Source organism: Dendrobates tinctorius, unplaced genomic scaffold (assembly GCF_039654945.1).
Source record: "Dendrobates tinctorius isolate UK_male_01 unplaced genomic scaffold, ASM3965494v1 ptg000388l, whole genome shotgun sequence".
NCBI classification, from domain to species: domain Eukaryota; kingdom Metazoa; phylum Chordata; class Amphibia; order Anura; family Dendrobatidae; genus Dendrobates; species Dendrobates tinctorius.
In genome coordinates this window covers 4,206,505-4,225,945 of record NW_027362054.1, presented here as the reverse complement: position 1 = coordinate 4,225,945, position 19,441 = coordinate 4,206,505, and the positions used below count along the sequence as shown (strand labels likewise).

Genomic DNA, 19,441 nt, shown 5'->3' with positions numbered 1-19,441 from the left:
GGTACATGTGATACTTATGCGGCACACATATGTCACATGTATTAAACACCAGTTCACACGGACATGGATATCTCTGCTACTGTTTTTTTCCAGTACTGGAAATATCAGGATGTGTGAAAGAGCCCTTACTGATGGATGGTGCATGGCTCGCAGGGTAATAATGCAGAGCAGCCTAGACATATGCCCACTGATAATCCTGTGAGCAACTCTTGGTAAACCATAACAATTAGCATTCTATAAGACATCCCATATCTCTGAAACCATTTTGCAGATTTTTTTTTTATTTTTAAAGATTGAATAATTAGAAGAGCAGTGGGAATAAAATGAGAGCAAGAACTGGCTACTTTGTTCTGATGACAGATCCTCTTTATGGCCAGGTTCAGATGGCCGTGTTTCACTAGACCGCTAATCACTGTTTGACTGCAGATCTCCTTCCTGACCCAAGCTTAAAGCCTCATAAGTATATACAAGGTTCTAAGTTTGAGTCTGGAGTTTTGTGGTCCATGTATAGACAGCGTATTGCAGCCGCCTGAGCCCGGCCTTATTTTTACTGATGTGCATATACTGTAGAGTGCATACTGGCCATATTCTTGTTTGTGAAGCCTCTTACCCCAGAAAGGTAAATTCTGGGTGATAAGTAGTTGTACTGTAGTGACTAGCCTTTTATGATACACTAGATTATGGCCCGATGCTATCGCATCGGGAGGATGCGATAGCATCACACCTCTTGCCATGTTAACCCTCAACACACACACTCCTCAACACACACTCCTCTCATCTTTCACCATCTCCACTCACTCTTTCACTCCACATACGACCCCTTCTCTCACTCCGTCTCTCATACTCACGCCGTCATCGCCGCTGCTCCACGATCCCCGACATCTTCTTCCGCCGGCGCCATCCTGGATCCAGACGTTGTCCACGCCGGCGACATGTTCTTGCGGCGACGCCATCTTGAGTATCGTGAAATCCCGCGATAGTCAAGATAGCGTCGCCGGAAGAACATGTCGCCGGCGTGGACGACGTCGGGATCCAAAATGGCGTCGGCGAAATCTCGCGAGTTTTCGCCGACGCCATTTTGGATCCCGACGTCGTCCTCGCCGGCGACATGTTCTTGCGGCGACGCCATCTTGACTATCGCGGGATTTCGCCGATCCAAAATGGCGTCGCCGCAAGAACATGTTGCCGGCGTGGACGACGTCGGGATCCAAAATGGCGTCGGCGTAATCTCGCGAGATTTCGCCGACGCCATCTTTTTGGATCCCGAGTCGTCCATGCCAGCGACATGTTCTTGCGGCGACGCCATCTTGAATCTCGCGGGATTTCACGAAATCCAAGATGGCGTCGCCGCAAGAACATGTCGGCGGCCTGGAGAACGTCTGGATCCAGGATCGCGGCGGCGGAGGAAGATGTCGGGGCAGCGACGATGACGGTGTGAGTATGAGAAACGGAGTGAGAGAAAGGAACGTATGTGGAGTGAAAGAGTGAGTGGACGTGAGTGGAGGTGAAAGGTGAGAGGAGTGTGTGTTGAGGCGGTGTGGTGTGTTGAGGGTTAACATGTGCGTGTGTGTGGTGACGTCATCGGTTACAACTGGACGGAAGTTGTTACAACCGGAAGCTGCTTAGGGCATTTATTATTATAGATGATGAGGAAGAAGCCGTCTGTTGTTGGCGGTGATGGCGTGTAGAGGCTTCTTCAGCCAATGTAATAGATTTAGAGTTAGGGGATTCGTGTGTGAGACGACGGCGTTTATAAGCCTTAATCTTGTCAAGTCGATGCTGTTTTTCCTCAGGAGTCTCATTAGCACGGCGTTGTTTTTGTCGTAGTGCTAAAGCTGCTTTCCTTTCACTGGCATTGGCATACTGTGCATCGGTATTGAATGGTGGTATTGATAGGGCAGAAACAGATTGCTGATTAGTTATGTCAGTGAACGGCATATGGGATGAAGTGTAGCAGTAAATTGTTCCACATGCTGATGTGGAAGCATCCTGTTGTGAGTCTAATAATAATGATGAGGAAGAGGCCGTCTGTTGTCGGCGGTGACGGCGTGCAGAGGCTTCTTCAGCCAATCTTATGGATTTAGAGTTAGGGGATTCATGTGTGAGGCGACGGCGTTTATAAGCCTTAATCTTCTCAAGGCGATGGTGTTTTTCCTCAGGAGTCTCATTAGCACGGCGTTGTTTTTGTCATAGTGCTAAAGCTGCTTTCCTTTCACTGGCATTGGGATACTTTTTGTTATGACTCATGTTGGCACAGGTAAAGGAGTCTATTTGGCAGTTATCTGGCAGTGAAGAAGGCGTCCTGGAGTATTGTAGAGTAAACAGATACTAATTGACCCTGTAATTGCCCAGCAGTAGTTATGAAGTGGTAGTGGCAAATTGGCCCTGTAGTTAGACACCGGCAGAGGAGCAAGGCAGCAGTAGTTATGGCGGTAGAGGCAAATTGGCCCTGTAATTGGACACCGGCAGAGGAGCAAGACAGCAGTAGTTATGGCGGTAGAGGCAAATTGGCCCTGTAATTAGACACCGGCAGAGGAGCAAGGCAGCAGTAGTTATGGCGGTAGAGGCAAATTGGCCCTGTAATTAGACACAGGCAGTGAACAGTCAGAGGAGCAAGGCAGCAGTACTTATGGCGGTAGAGGCAAATTGGCCCTGTAATTAGACACCGGCAGAGGAGCAAGGCAGCAGTAGTTATGGCGGTATTGGCAAATTGGCCCTGTAATTAGACACCAGCAGAGGAGCAATGCAGCAGTAGTTATGGCGTTAGAGGCAAATTGGCCCTGTAATTAGACACCGGCAGAGGAGCAAGGCAGCAGTAGTTATGGCGGTAGAGGCAAATTAGCCCTGTAATTAGACACCGGCAGAGGAGCAAGGCAGCAGTAGTTATGGCGGTAGAGGCAAATTGATCCTGTAATTAGACACCGGCAGAGGAGCAAGGCAGCAGTAGTTATGGCGGTATAGGCAAATTAGCCCTGTAATTAGACACCGGCAGAGGAGCAAGGCAGCAGTAGTTATGGCGGTAGAGGCAAATTAGCCCTGTAATTAGACACCGGCAGAGGAGCAAGGCAGCAGTACTTATGGCGGTAGAGGCAAATTGGCCCTGTAATTAGACACCGGCAGAGGAGCAAGGCAGCAGTAGTTATGGCGGTATTGGCAAATTGGCCCTGTAATTAGACACCAGCAGAGGAGCAATGCAGCAGTAGTTATGGCGGTAGAGGCAAATTGGCCCTGTAATTAGACACCGGCAGAGGAGCAAGGCAGCAGTAGTTATGGCGGTATTGGCAAATTGGCCCTGTAATTAGACACCAGCAGAGGAGCAATGCAGCAGTAGTTATGGCGGTAGAGGCAAATTGGCCCTGTAATTAGACACCGGCAGAGGAGCAAGGCAGCAGTAGTTATGGCGGTAGAGGCAAATTAGCCCTGTAATTAGACACCGGCAGAGGAGCAAGGCAGCAGTAGTTATGGCGGTAGAGGCAAATTGATCCTGTAATTAGACACCGGCAGAGGAGCAAGGCAGCAGTAGTTATGGCGGTATAGGCAAATTAGCCCTGTAATTAGACACCGGCAGAGGAGCAAGGCAGCAGTAGTTATGGCGGTAGAGGCAAATTAGCCCTGTAATTAGACACCGGCAGAGGAGCAAGGCAGCAGTACTTATGGCGGTAGAGGCAAATTGGCCCTGTAATTAGACACCGGCAGAGGAGCAAGGCAGCAGTAGTTATGGCGGTATTGGCAAATTGGCCCTGTAATTAGACACCAGCAGAGGAGCAATGCAGCAGTAGTTATGGCGGTAGAGGCAAATTGGCCCTGTAATTAGACACCGGCAGAGGAGCAAGGCAGCAGTAGTTATGGCGGTAGAGGCAAATTAGCCCTGTAATTAGACACCGGCAGAGGAGCAAGGCAGCAGTAGTTATGGCGGTAGAGGCAAATTGATCCTGTAATTAGACACCGGCAGAGGAGCAAGGCAGCAGTAGTTATGGCGGTATAGGCAAATTAGCCCTGTAATTAGACACCGGCAGAGGAGCAAGGCAGCAGTGGTTATGGCGGTAGAGGCAAATTGATCCTGTAATTAGACACCGGCAGAGGAGCAAGGCAGCAGTAGTTATGGCAGTAGAGGCAAATTAGCCCTGTAATTAGACACCGGCAGAGGAGCAAGGCAGCAGTAGTTATGGCAGTATAGGCAAATTGGCCCTGTAATTAGACACCGGCAGTAAACAGGCATAGGACCAAGGCAGCAGTAGTTATGGTGGTACAGGCAATGCCAAGCGTCCGCACAGCAAGTCGGCGTGAGGTAAATGACGCAATTTCACGAATGCAAGATGGCGTCGGCGAAATCTCGCGAGATTTCGCCGACGTCGTTAAGGCTGTGTGCACACGCTGCGGATTAGGTGCGGGTTCATCCGCGCGGATTTTGTAAAATCCGCAGGTGAAACCGCAGGTCAAAAGACCTGCGGTTTTACCTGCGGATTGCTCTGCGGTTTTGCCCTGCGGTTTTTCATCTCCTCAATAGAGATGGCAAACCGCAGGAGAATCCGCAGAAAGAATTGACATGTCAATTCTTTCTGCGGATTGAAAACCGCAGATAATCCGCGCGGAAAATTCCGCACCGTCTGCACTGCGGTTTTTGATTCCCATAGGGAATCATGGTACTGTACACCGCAGCTAAAACTGCTGCGGGTCCGCAGCGGCCAAAACCGCTGCGGAACCGCAGCAAAATCCGCAGCGTGTGCACACAGCCTCACACCTCTTGCCATGTTAACCCTCAACACACCACACCGCCTCAACACACACTCCTCTCACCTTTCACCTCCACTCATGTCCACTCACTCTTTCACTCCACATACGTTCCTTTCTCTCACTCCGTTTCTCATACTCACACCGTCATCGTCGCTGCCCCGACATCTTCCTCCGCCGCCGCGATCCAGGATCCAGACGTTCTCCAGGCCGCCGACATGTTCTTGCGGGACGCCATCTTGGATTTCGTGAAGTCCCGCGATATTCAAGATGGCGTCGCCGCAACAACATGTCGCTGGCATGGGCGACATCGGGATCCAAAATGGCGTCGGCGTAATCTCGCGAGATTTCGTCGACGCCATCTTTTTGGATCCCGATGTCGGCGGCCTGGAGAACGTCTGGATCGCGGCGGAGGAAGATGTCGGGGCAGCGACGTTGACGGTGTGAGTATGAGAAACGGAGTGAGAGAAAGGAACGTATGTGGAGTGAAAGAGTGAGTGGACATGAGTGGAGGTGAAAGGTGAGAGGAGTGTGTGTTGAGGCGGTGTGGTGTGTTGAGGGTTAACGTGCGTGTGTGTGTGTGTGGTGACGTCACCGGTTACAACTGGACGGAAGTTGTTACAACCGGAAGCTGCTTAGGGAATTTATTATTATAGATGTGTGTGTGCACAAATGTAAGTGATTTTTTTTTTTTTTTTAATTTATTTTAGATGTAACATCTGTAGTATTTTTTTGTAAATTGCAGACAAATTCTCCCTGAATGCCGGCTACTTGTGTTTACATGCAGTTCTATATATAGGATGAGGGGTGATTGCACAACACCGTCTCCTCAGCGTTCTGCACATTGCCCTGCGCTTCTTTATGGCTGCAGCGTGGTTTATTAGACTGAACTTTTACCCACTAGCATCAGCTTATTATAATCTATTGAACAAACTGAGTCTAATGATTTTCAAAGAAATCCTTCTCTGGACAGGGTGCTCTGTTCGCTCGACCTTTGAAACTTGCTTGTTCTGCGAAAAATATATTCTGATCTTGGGCATTTTGTGTAGCACTTTGCCCTCATTTAGACGTCCGTTTTTCACATAAGTTTTCTATCTTTTCTCACGTAGCACAGGTACCCGGTATAATGTATGAGGCTGTTCATGAGTCCCTATTTGCTGACAATGTGTACCCCAAAAAACAAGGAAACGTGTCCTTGTTCTGTGTTATGAGACATGGATCATTATTACCCACACAAGCCTTTGGGTCCGTGAAGACCACTGGCGGCACACACTGCTATGTGTGTGCTCTCAATGATTAGCATTGGAATGTATAGGAGAAGCCTTGTAAGTAATTTTTTTTTTTATTTTTTCATATCAGAAAATCATTGATGGCAAAATATCAAACACTGATACACTGATAATACTCAGACCCTTTTTTTTTTTTTTTTTGCTGACCACAAAAATCACTGATGTCAGAACGAGCCCTTACTGCTAACCCAGTTTTAGATTTAATTCAGGCATTAGGTGATTTTTCTTGTCTGCAAATATCAGTCTGAGTTTCCTCAATGGTTTGTATGAGAATTTCATGAGTGTTTCAGTTTTTAGCATCAGTGTTTCATCATAATTTTCTTGTATGAAAAAAATATATTGCACAGCAGCTTCTCCTATTCGCTACAATATTAAGGGTACCGTTACACTTAGTGATGCACCAGCGATCCCGACAACGATATGGATCGCTGGTGCATCGCTATGTGGTCGCTAGTGAGCTGCCACACAGGCAGATCTCACCAGCGACATCGCAGCGGTCGGGGGTCGCTACTTACCTGTCAGACGCGCCGATCCTGACGTCCTCCCGCCCGCGTCCATGCATCGCTCGTCGGCGCCACAGGAAGCGCCCAACGAGAAATGGTCCAGGACGATCTCGCACGATCAGCGATAACCAGCGGTGGAGCCGGTCGGAGGTGAGTATCACATGTAGTGATATCGCTAGCAATATCGCTGCTACGTCACAAAATCGGTGACGTTATAGCGATATTGCTAGCGATATCGCTATGTGTAACGGGGCTTAATCATGGACAAATTGCACCCGGATCGCATCTGCGAGGGGTCTGTTAATTTTTCAGACCCATAGATTTGTATGGGTAATTCTAATTCATGACTGACACGTCTCCATGATTATTTTATTTTTTTTCCGAAACATGATGTGCAAAAAGATTACCTGTAAACAGCCTCATGTATTCTATTGGGTACGTGTTCTATCAGAGAAAACATGGATAGGACACTTTTGTGAAAAACTGACATATGAATTACCGTATATGAATACTACAGACACTTGGTCCCCAAAAAAACATGGACATGTGAACAGCTCCATAAGATTATTAGTTACATATTCGTTCTGTGAAAAACACAAGTTAGCCAGAAGAAGTACATAAAAAATGGATGTCTGAAAGAGGCCTCAGGCTTAATTGCTGCTCTCTGTGCAGTCTTTTGAGTTGTCGGTTTTCCAGAACCTTTGGTGGACAGGCATGTGAAGCTTCAGAGGCGTTGTCTGGGCCCACTCACTTCTGTATTGTGCATACCTGTGGACACAACATATCATTTGCACCTCAAAATAGAAAAGCATCACTTGTGGTAAATTTAAGTAGCTGAAGATCTTTAGGCCACGTTCACATTATCCGTATTTGGGCAGTTTTTTATCTCAGTATCTGTAAGCCAAAACCAGGAGAGGAACAATCAGAGGAGAAGTATAATAGAAGCATGTCACCACTTCTGGATTTATCACCCACTCCTGGTTTTGGCCTACAAATACTGAGGTAAAATACTGACCAAATACTGAACGTGTGAACTTTGCCCAAGACTTCCTTTCAAGTTTTGAGTACTTGGCTCACAAGGCAGTTCTTTGGGGTCATGGGTTCTAGTTCATCTTGACTTGCCATCTCATAGTTGCTTCAGATTTGTTGGCAACAAGTTCATGCTGCATTTTTCCTTCCACATCCTGGGTCTTACTCATTTCTTCATTCTTATAACCTGCTTGAGATGATGTGCGCTCTGACCTGGTGTGTCATCCTGCTTAGAGAAACCATTAATGGAAGAGTAGACTATGCATCTAAAGGAATATTAGTTATTACTAATGTATAGGAAAAAATTTCTCCACGCCAAAAGTCTCAATCCGAAGGATAAATTGCTGCAGAATTGAGGATTCCTCAGAGCATCTCTGACTGTTCCACTGTGGGCGCTCACATCTGTGATGGCTGCAAGGTGGCATTTTTTGTCAGCTCTGGCAATGGTACACAAGCCCTATACGCCCTGTACTATTGTATACCGGAGTGTGGAAGATGAGGAAGTGCACAGCTGTTTTTGTTGGCTGTGAGTCTTGTGCCTGTAATCATAGCTCTGACATGTATTATCCAGAGTGATGACATTGGTACAATATATAACAGCACTACTTACATTGATGCGTTGTGCTAAAAACCCTGTAAACTGTATACTAATCGACCTCGTACAAACTTGTGTATCGGTGACCCCCATCTCACCTACTATTGAGTCTGGTTTATGAGGCTCCTCAGAACATTTATATGTGTTCTATTATTCTGAGGCTGGTACTGAATGCTTGTTGGAATATCTTTGAGGTTTTTTTTTTTTTTTTTTGTTGCTTAAATCAGTAAGAGAAAATTAGACATTACCATGGAGTGCATGGTAGAACTCATTGTCCATCCACAGCAGAATATGCGAGATACAACGTACAGCTGCATTGGCATGTGTGTGGGCGCAGAATGTCACCTGCTGGTTCCTACAAGCTTTGCTTCCTCTCTTGTTCCGTCTGCCCGGGTTGTTTGTTTCCGTGATGAAGTAATGGGCAGTGGTTCAGACATGAAGATCAGATTACTGGTGGGATAATGCATGCTGAATTGTCAAATTCTCGACATACCTTTTATGTTACACTGTTTTCTTTCTGGATTCACATTTGTGCTCAGTCCTGAATCCTCGTCGTTTTGTAATTGAGTGTCTGTTTTCTGTACCTACTAGACTGATATCTCATATATGAAAAGAGTTTGTGTGGTATGATTTTTTTCTAGTTTAAGGTTCACCTTTTGCGTTATTACAAACAGTATACGTTTTGACAATGCAGTCCAAGCACACATTTTTCCTGCTGTGTATAGATTGTCTGCCGTCCAATATTATTTTGTGTGTTATGTTACCGCATACTGAAAGTGTATGCTGAACGTTTAGAAACACGTTGAAATGAATGAAACTGTAAGCAAATATTTTAAACCTTAGATTATGTATAAGATTGCAGACATAGTGGTTGTTATATGCCATGTTTCAGTTGAGTACAAGAGTCCGGTATATACTGATGACCATTTTAAAAACCCTGCGCCATCACCAACCTGTTGTATAAGATCATGCATTAACTTTTTGGGCAACATTGCATTGTTAGGTCTTATCCAGATGCCTGTTTGTTTATATGTCTCATATGTGGAAAATATTAGACCAATTTTTCATCTTTGTAGGGTCAATGTGTCCTTTTTTTTTTTTTTTTTTTTTTAAAGTTAGCAAAGTTTCTCCTCATCATAGTATTAAAAAAGGACAACACATGGCATGCACACTAATGGATCAGTGGGCTGTCTGATTTTGATGACCCCATAGAATGGTATGGTTGATTTTTGATCCATGACCAGGATCAAAAACTGAATGTCTCCATGATTTTCTTTTGTAGACATGTGAACAGCCACATTTGTAGTATCTGTAATAATAGCAAATACCTCCAGCTGTTGTATAGTTCTTCTGATTCACTATGTGCTCACCCCATGTGGTTACCACCACTTATATAATGACATTTAGCTGTTAGTGGTCATAACTATGAATATCTATCCTACAGCAATGCCCCTGCACATGGGCATAGAAAATCAGAAGAACTATACTACATTTCTAATTGGAGATATTTGATAATATACTTAATAATAATAATAATATTATTATTATTATTATTATTATTATTATTATTATTATTATTTATTATTATTATTATTACATATTTGGATTATATCTTAGAGATGGGAATACCCCTTTAAGTAATGATGGGAAACGCCTTAGTAGTAATCCATTTGTAAAACCTTCTGAATGATGTCTAAGCAGAATAGAGAAGGGAGAGATACAGTTAAGGAGCTGAGAGCTGTATATTTTCCCATTGGTCTTTGCCTTGCTGCATTGCTGTGTCCCTTATCGGGCAGCTGGAGGTCATCACATATCTGCTACTTTCCTTCCCTGGCTGTAATCCTCTGATGTGTTCTCAGTCCAAGACAGCCTGTGATGGACCTGAATTTCAATGACTAGATCACCTCTCCTTCTGAGCAATAATAGATCATTCGGTGTGCAACCTAAAATTTGGCTGATTAAGTTCTGACTATTGTGCACAGTTTATGTATAGATGTCAATTTAATGCAATATAGTGGTTTATATAATCAATATTTGGTGTTACTGCCATTTGCCTTCAAATCATCATCAATTATTATAGGTACTCTTGCACAGTTAGGCTATGTGCACACTTTGCGGTTTCTGCTGCGTTTCCGCAGCGGTTTTGGCTCTGCCGAAACGCAGCAGATTCTGCTGGGTTGTACAGTACCTTTGTTTCCTATGGAAATAAAAAAAAAGCTGTGCACATGCTGCGTTTTTTCCGCGGTTTTCAAAACGCAGCATGTCAATTGTTTGGTGCAGAAACGCTGCAGTTTTACACCTCATCCATTATGAGGTGTAAAACCGCAGGCAAAACCGCAGATAAACCGCAGGACTTTGTCCTGCGGTTTTCTCTACAGAATCCGCAGAGACAAAAAACTATGTGTGCACATACCCTTATAGTCATGTAATAAAAAGAGAGAAGAGCCAGCACTGTCAGTGGTCAGAACGCATAACATGAGGTGCATATGCACATATCTTACTGCATTCAAAATGAGACATTTAGCAAAATATTGATCAATATATTGAGCCACCCCGCCACGCCAAGGCAATCTCATATGGGGGGTCCTACTCTACATTTTTATTTATTCACTGTGCCATTGCGGCCTCCTAAAATGTTTTAAAAGCAAGTGTGTGTCTGTCAGGCAGTGTGTGGAGGTCTAACCTGAGATGTCTGTGTTCAGACCTGGTTGGCCTTCATCTGCACCTGCTCCTGCTCCATCTGGCTGCACGGGAGTGATGCAGATATGCTTCAGGTATGGATTGCATTTGATATGGTCTTGCTTTTAAAACATTTAGGAGGCCGCAATGGCACAGTGAATAAATAAAAATGTAGAGTAGGACCCCCCATATGAGATTGCCGTGGCGTGGCGGGGTGGCTCAATATATTGATCAATATTTTGCTAAATGTCTCATTTTGAATGCAGTAAGATATGTGCATATGCACCTCATGTTATGCGTTCTGACCACTGGCAGTGCTGGCTCTTCTCTCTTTTTATTGCAAATTGTTTTTGTGGCTGACCACCACTGTTGCCGTGCACGCTGGGTCATGTTCGCCATCTTTTCTGTGTTTATTGTGATTGATCTAGGCTGCTGTGCACACTCACGGCATCCCCGCCCTGCCCCAGGCTTTATTTATTTTTGCATCCATGTCTGAGCCTGCATTGCCCTTCATCTGTGTTTGCTGGTCAGGCAGTGTGTGGAGGTCTAACCTGAGATGTCTGTGTTCAGACCTGGTTGGCCTTCATCTGCACCTGCTCCATCTGGCTGCACGGGAGTGATGCAGATATGCTTCAGGTATGGATTGCATTTGATATGGTCTTGCTTTTAAAACATTTAGGAGGCCGCAATGGCACAGTGAATAAATAAAAATGTAGAGTAGGACCCCCCCCCATATGAGATTGCCTTGGCGTGGCGGGGTGGCTCAATATATTGATCAATATTTTGCTAAATGTCTCATTTTAAATGCAGTAAGATATGTGCATATGCACCTCATGTTATGCGTTCTGACCACTGGCAGTGCTGGCTCTTCTCTCTTTTCCTTATAGTCATGTGTATGAGTAGCTAAATATACCAAACGGGTGATAATGATCATTGTCATATGTAGGTCTAATCAGTAATTAGTCATTACCTGAAACTCCTGTGTAAGAGTGTGAAAATTGGTTGAGGACTGAGCACAGCAAAAATACACAAGGTAGTTGTACTGCATCGGCAAGGTCTCTCCCAGGCAATGATTTCAAAGCAAACAAGGTTTTCAAGATATTCTGTTCAAGCTGATGTGAAGAAGTATCAAGGAATAATAAACAATGTTCAAGACTGTAGACACTTGTTGCAGCAGATGAAAGACATGTTGTGCATACTTTCTGGAAGTGAGTACCGTATATGACCCCACAGAGCCCAAATATTAGCATCATTCAGTTTGTCTGGGATTGCATGAAGACAGAAGGATTTGCGTGAACCTACATCCACAGATTTGTGGCTTACTTCTACAAGATGTTTGGGGCAACCTCCTGACAAGCAAGAGTGCTTAGCAGCATTTGTTTCCTTCATTCCTAAAAGTTTTCACAGTTTTGTATATGCTGCCTTGTTTTGTAGAGGGATCATTCGCAAACCACTGATACTTTCCCATCAGCTTTATTGAGAAGTGGTGATTATTATACATCTTATCTGTCACCATTTGTCAGATTTGTAAATACATTTGTTTCCATGTCTCTCTCATCTTAATGAGAAGAGCTGACATATGCCTTTTTCTCTGTTGTAATCCTGGCATCAGTGTGAACTGACAAGAATTTCATTTCATCGGATGGTGCAATGTTTTCACAATCCTCCAGTATCCAGCATATGGTGTCCTAGAATGTGTGTGTGTATATATAATATACAGTACAGACCAAAAGTTTAGACACACCTTCTCATTCAAAGAGTTTTCTTTATTTTCATGAAAATTGTAGATTCACTCTGAAGGCATCAAAACTATGAATTAACACATGTGGAATTATATAACAAAAAAGTGTGAAACAACTGAAAATGTCGTATATTCTAGGTTCTTCAAAGTAGCCACCTTTTGCTTTGATTACTGCTTTGCACACTGTTGGCATTCTCTTGATGAGCTTCAAGAGGTAGTCACCGGAAATGGTTTTCACTTCACAGGTGTGCCCTGTCAGGTTTAATAAGTGGGATTTCTTGCCTTATAAATGGGGTTGAGACCATCAGTTGTGTTGTGCAGAAGTCTGGTGGATACACAGCTGATAGTCCTACTGAAATAGACTGTTAGAATTTGTATTATGGCAAGAAAAAAGCAGCTAAGTAAAGAAAAACGAGTGGCCATCATTACTTTAAGAAATGAAGGTCAGTCAGTCTGAAAAATTGGGAAAACTTTGAAAGTGTCCCCAAGTGCAGTGGCAAAAACCATCAAGCGCTACAAAGAAACTGGCTCACATGAGGACCGCCCCAGGAAAGGAAGACCAAGAGTCACCTCTGCTGCGGAGGATAAGTTCATCCGAGTCACCAGCCTCAGAAATCGCAGGTTAACAGCAGCTCAGATTAGTGACCAGGTCTATGTCACACAGAGTTCTAGCAGCAGACACATCTCTACAACAACTGTTAAGAGGAGACTTAGTGCAGCAGGCCTTCATGGTAAAAAGCTGCTAGGAAACCACTACTAAGGACAGGCCACAAGCAGAAGAGACTTCTTTGGGCTAAAGAACACAAGGAATGGACATTAGACCAGTGGAAATCTGTGCTTTGGTCTGAGTCCAAATTTGAGATCTTTGGTTCCAACCACCGTGTCTTTGTGCTACGCAGAAAAGGTGAACGGATGGACTCTACATGCCTGGTTCCCACCGTGAAGCATGGAGGAGGTGGTGTGATGGTGTGGGGGTTCTTTTCTGGTGACACTGTTGGGGATTTATTCAAAATTGAAGGCATACTGAACCAGCATGGCTACCACAGCATCTTGCAGTGGCATGCTATTCCATCCGGTTTGTGTTTAGTTGGACCATCATTTATTTTTCAACAGGACCATAACCTCAAACACACCTCTAGGCTGTGTAAGGGCTATTTGACCAAGAAGAGTGATGGGGTGCTACGCCAGATGACCTGGCCTCCACAGTCACCAGACCAGAACCCAATCGAGATGGTTTGGAGTGAGCTGGACCGCAGAGTGAAGCAAAAGGGCCAGCAAGTGCTAAGCATCTCTGGGAACTCCTTCAAGACTGTTAGAAGACCATTTCCGGTGACTACCTCTTGAAGCTCATCAAGAGAATGCCAAGAGTGTGCAAACCAGTAATCAAAGCAAAAGGTAGAACCTAGACTATAAGACATATTTTCAGTTGTTTCACACTTTTTTGTTAATTATATATATAATTCCACATGTGTTAATTCATAGTTTTGATGCCTTCAGAGTGAATCTACAATTTTCATAGTCATGATGGAGATTCATTATCTATCTACAGGGAATGTGATAAATGTCTGATTGCTGGGATTTTCCACAATAGATGAGCAGCCCTGATTCCCCACCTCCCCCCGCCTTGTGTATATCTAAGGCCACGGTCACATGTTCAGTATTTGATCAGTATTTTACATCAGTATTTGTAAAGCCAAAACCAGGAGTGGGTGATAAATACAGACATGGCACGTGTTTCTGTTACACTTCTCCTCTGTTCCACTGCTGGTTTTGGCTTGCACATACTGATTAACCCCTTTGTGACCATCAATACATCTTTTTACTGACCTGCAATATAAGAGACTAGCATATCCCGACGGGTGACAATCCTGTAGCTGTCAGCTGTACACTATAACTGACAGCGTGCTGCATGAGCCATGATCAGTGTTGGCAACAACTTAAACCCCTTAAATGCTGCTGTCAAGAGTGAATACGGCATCTTGATGGTTAACAGTGTGGGGGCTTCCTCCATAATCTCATTGACACTTTGATATCTTGTGGTCCTGATGTTTGTTGCCATGGCAATTCACAGCCAAACAATGGCCTTAATGTCTACCAGCTATAGTGTCGTGTTTAATGGTTGTCAAAACTTAGGTGTTAAAAACAATCTTTTTTCATTCCTGTTATGCCACTTTGCATTAATTCATGAAAAGCACCTGAAGTGTTAATTAACTACCTGAAAACAATTTTGAATATGTTCAGGGGTGCGGTTTCCAAAATGGTATCACTTTTGGGGGTTTCCAATATATAGAACCTCCAAAGTTACTTCAAAACTGAACAGGTCCCTGAAAAATAAGTTTTGTAAATTTTCCTGGGGGGAAGAAATTACTGCTACATTTTTAAACTTTTTTAAATGCTAGCAAAATAAAACAACATTTTACAAATAGTGCTGATGTAAAACAGACATGAGGAAAATGCCATGTATTAATGTTTTTGTGTGGTATGACTATCTAGATTAACCCCTTCATGGTGCAGACCACTTTCGTTTTTGCGTTTGTTTTTTGCTTCCCAGAGCCATAACTTTTTTTAATTTTTCCGTCAATATGGCCAGTGAGGGCTTTTTGTGGGACGAGTTGTACTTTTGAACAACAACATTGGTTTTACCATATCGTGTAGTGGAAAACGGGGAAAAAATTCCAAGTGTGGTAAAATTGCAAAAAAAGTGCAATCCCACAACTGTTTTTTTTTTTTTTTTTTTTTTTCTTAACCACATTGCATTTTAATGCAATGTTGCAGCGACCAAAAAAATGTAATTCTGGCATTTTTGCTTTTTTTTTTTTTTTTTTCCGCTGTGCCATTCACTGATCAGATTAATTATTTTTATGTTTTAATAGATCGGGAAATTCTGAACACAGCGATGCCAAATATGTGGGGGGTTTTTTCTATTGTTTTATTTTGAATGGGAGGTGATTTGAACTTTTATATTAATATTTTTAAAACCTATTTTTGACTTTTTGCTTCAGCCCTGCTCTGTAGCAGAAATGCTGACTTGCTATGAGAGCTAACCACTGTGCGGGGCTCATAGGAATCCGGCACTGACAACAACAGGTTCCTGCCGAAGACCCCGGGCTGTAATCCCAACCTACCGGCGACCTGCGGTCATGTGACACGGGCACCGATGGGTGGGATTATTGACGCACCTCCGACGTGATCATATTAAATGCCGCTGTCATTTTGACAGCGGCATTTAACAGGTTAGTAGCCGCGGGTGCATCGCAATTCCACCGCGACTGTTAGGGACACATGTCAGCTGTTCAAATCAGCTGACATGTGTCTGGAAAGATGTAGGTTCTGGCGCTGAGCCCAAAGGGAGAGACGCAACATGCACCATACAGGTACGGCGCATTTCATGAAGAGTTTAAAGTATAACCATTCAAAGTTTTAAAATTGCTAATTTTTTAAAATTGTCAAATTTCTATTATTTGTATAAGTAAAAGCAAAACATATTGATCTTAATTTTCCATTATCATAAAGTATGATATGTCACAAAAAAGCATTCTACAGTTACTGCTACTTAAACTGACACGTCAGATGTAAAAAAAATAAGTGTTTTTTTCACCAATCATTTGATGCATCTAAATGTCAGAGGAGCTAAATAATAGGGGTTGACTCTCATATGTGGAGACAAGTCCCTGATCGAGGAGTCTGGTTTTGCCTCCTCTATAAAACAGTGTCTCATAAAACTTTGTGAGCATGGGTGGATTTTTTTTTTTTAATACGGATTACAAACTTGACAATATTTTGGGGTAACAAGTCCTTTCTGTACAAATCTATATTTGAATGTTATACATGGAACTAAAAAGTAAAATATTGACTCCCAACAACCGTCCGGTTAGAATATTGCAGAGGATACCATATATCTTCATAAAGTCAGAATTTAAGAGGGAAAGTGGAAATCAACAAAAAAGAAAACGATAAATCCAGATAAACGCCTTAGTTACTGCGGAGTGGATTTCTGTGGATATACTGAAAATCAGTTTTCTAACATGCAAGAGGTAGTTCTATTATTGCAGAAATCCAGTTGGGAGCCGATTTTAGGATTTCATTTTCTGTCCATTTCCTTTGATGTTGTTCCTGACAATAACATGATGTTGGAGTCTTTTGTAAAAACAATGAAACAAAAGCCTTGTTCCCATAGGAAAACGTGTTTCCACATCTATACCAGGAAAAAGGAAACTTCTTGTGGAACTTAGCCGAAACTTTTTGATGCACGTAGCTCCAGGATATAGCGATATCGCTAGCGATCTCGTTATGTGTGCCGCTTTTTATAACACCACAATAACAGCAACACTTGATTCGGCTGACCCCCTCACGCAGAGCAAAACTCGAACAATCAACAGGCAGCCCTGGCTGACCAGCCTCACCAAAGAACTGAGACGGGTTTCCAGGGCCGCTGAGCGGAGATGGAAGAGAGCCCATTCTACTGAGCACTTCAACGCATACATGCAGTCCCTTGCCAGCTTTAAGTCCACGCTCTCTGCCGCAAAACAAACTTACTTCGCATCTCTCATATACTCCCTGTCTCACAACCCTAAACAGCTCTTCAACCTTTTTCAATTCTGTTCTCCGTCCCACAGCACCTCCTCCCCCTCCTCTCATTTCTGCTGAAGACTTTGCTTCCTTCTTTAAGCAGAAGATCGACACGATCAGGCAAAACTTTGGCCCGCAGCCCCCAATGCCCCTCTTAGCCGCTCAGCCCTGTTCTGCAGAAGCCAGCTTCTCCACCATGACAGAAGATCAGCTCTCCACCCTTCTGTCAAGATCACACCTCACCACCTGTGCCCTCGACCCGCTCCCGTCTCACCTCATCCCTAACTTGGCCACAGTCCTCATCACATCTCTAACACACCTTTTCAACCTTTCACTTACAAATGGTGTCTTTCCCTCATCCTCATCCTTCAAACATGCCTCAATCACACCCATACTCAAAAAGCCCTCCCTTGACCAATCCTCTGTGTCTAACTATCTCCCAATATCTCTTCTCCCTTACGCCAAAAAACTATTGGAACAGCATGTATATCTTGAACTGTCCTCCCACCTCTCCTCCTGTTCCCTCTTTGACCGGTTACAATCTGGCTTCCGACCGCATCACTCAACTGAAACTGCCCTAACTAAAGTCACTAACGACTTACTCCCCGCCAAGAGCAAGCGACACTACTCTGTCCTCCTTCTTCTGGACCTGTCCTCTGCCTTCGACACCGTAGACCATTCCCTCCTGCTACAGACTCTCTCATCTCTTGGCATCACAGACCTGGCCCTATCCTGGATCTCATCATACCTAACAGACCGAACATTTAGTGTCTCCCTCTCACACACCACCTCCTCACCTTGCCCCCTGTCTGTCGTTGTTCCCCAAGGCTCTGTCCTAGGACCCCTACTATTCTCCATCTATACCTTCGGCTTGGGACAGCTCATAGAATCCCACGGTTTGCAATATCACCTCTATGCTGATGACACGCAGATCTACCTATCTGGACCCGACCTCGCCTCCTTACTGACTGAAATCCTGCAATGTCTGTCTGCTATCTCAGCCTTCTTCTCTGCTCGCTTTCTCAAACTGAACATGGACAAAACAGAATTCATCATCTTTCCCCCATCTCACTCTACCCCTCCACCAGACCTATCCATCAATGTCAACGGCTGCTCTCTTTCCCCAGTCCTGCACGCTCAGTGCCTTGGGGTGATCCTCCACTCTGCGCTCTTTCAAACCACATATCCAAGCCCTCGCCTCCTCCTGCCGCCTCAAACTCAAAAATATTTCCCGGATCCGCTCATTCCTCAACTACGAAACCGCAAAAACACTAGTGCACGCCCTTATCTCCCGCCTCGACTACTGCAACCTCCTACTCTCTGGCCTCCCCTCTAGCACTCTGGCTCCGCTCCAGTCCATCCTACACTCTGCTGCCCGACTAATCCACCTGTCTCCCCGCTATTCCCCAGCCTCCCCCCTATTCCAGGCCCTTCACTGGCTTCCTGTTGCCCAGAGGCTACAATTCAAAACCCTAACCATGACATACAAAGTCATCCACAACCTGTCTCCTCCATACATCTGTGACATGGTCTCTAGGTACCTACCCGCATGCAACCTTCGATCATCTCAAGATCTCCTTCTCTACTCCCCCCTTCTCTTCTTCCCACAACCGCATACAAGACTTCTTCCGTGCTTCCCCCATACTCTGGAACTCTCTGCCGCAACACATCAGACTCTCACCATCAACGGAAACCTTCAAGAAGAACCTGAAGACCCACCTGTTCCGACAAGCCTACAATGATCCTCGGTCTACTGAACCACAGCAAGACCTGCTCTACCCTCTCCTACTGTATCCTCACCCACCCCTGTAGACTGTGAGCCCTTGCGGGCAGGGTCCCCTCTCCTTATGTACTTGTGTGTCCCTTGTCTTACACATGTTTATTATACTTGTCTATATTTCCCCTTTTCACATGTAAAGCGCCATGGAATAAATGGCGCTATATAAATTCATAATAATAATAATAATGTGTGAAGGGGGCTTAACTCTGCTCATACCCTTTAGAGCAGAGTACCTTATGTGTATCGTGGCCTCCTGACTCTCTGCCAGCTAAGTGGTGTCAGTAGAAAGGAGGATCAGACATGTTACATTGCAGTGCGTGATCCTTTTGTTCTCCAGTTAGACAAGCAGCCAGATTTGTCTGGCAGTGGCTTTCTCCCCTAACCCTATTAAAGGCACATGGAGGCTTGGCAGAGAACACATGTTTTGAGGGGGTTAAGAGGAATAACTGTCAGATAAACAGGCTTTTGGCTTTTTTAAGATGTGGCCAATTTTAAGTTGAAAAGCTAACTTAAAATGTAGTAAAA

The 19,441-nt window shown here is 44.4% G+C and overlaps 1 protein-coding gene across 2 annotated transcripts in view; it reads left to right on the top strand.

Moving 5' to 3' along the window:
* Window positions 1–19,441, top strand: part of LMBR1L (limb development membrane protein 1 like) — a 114,615-nt gene that overhangs the window by 8,970 nt on the left and 86,204 nt on the right. The window lies entirely within an intron of this gene.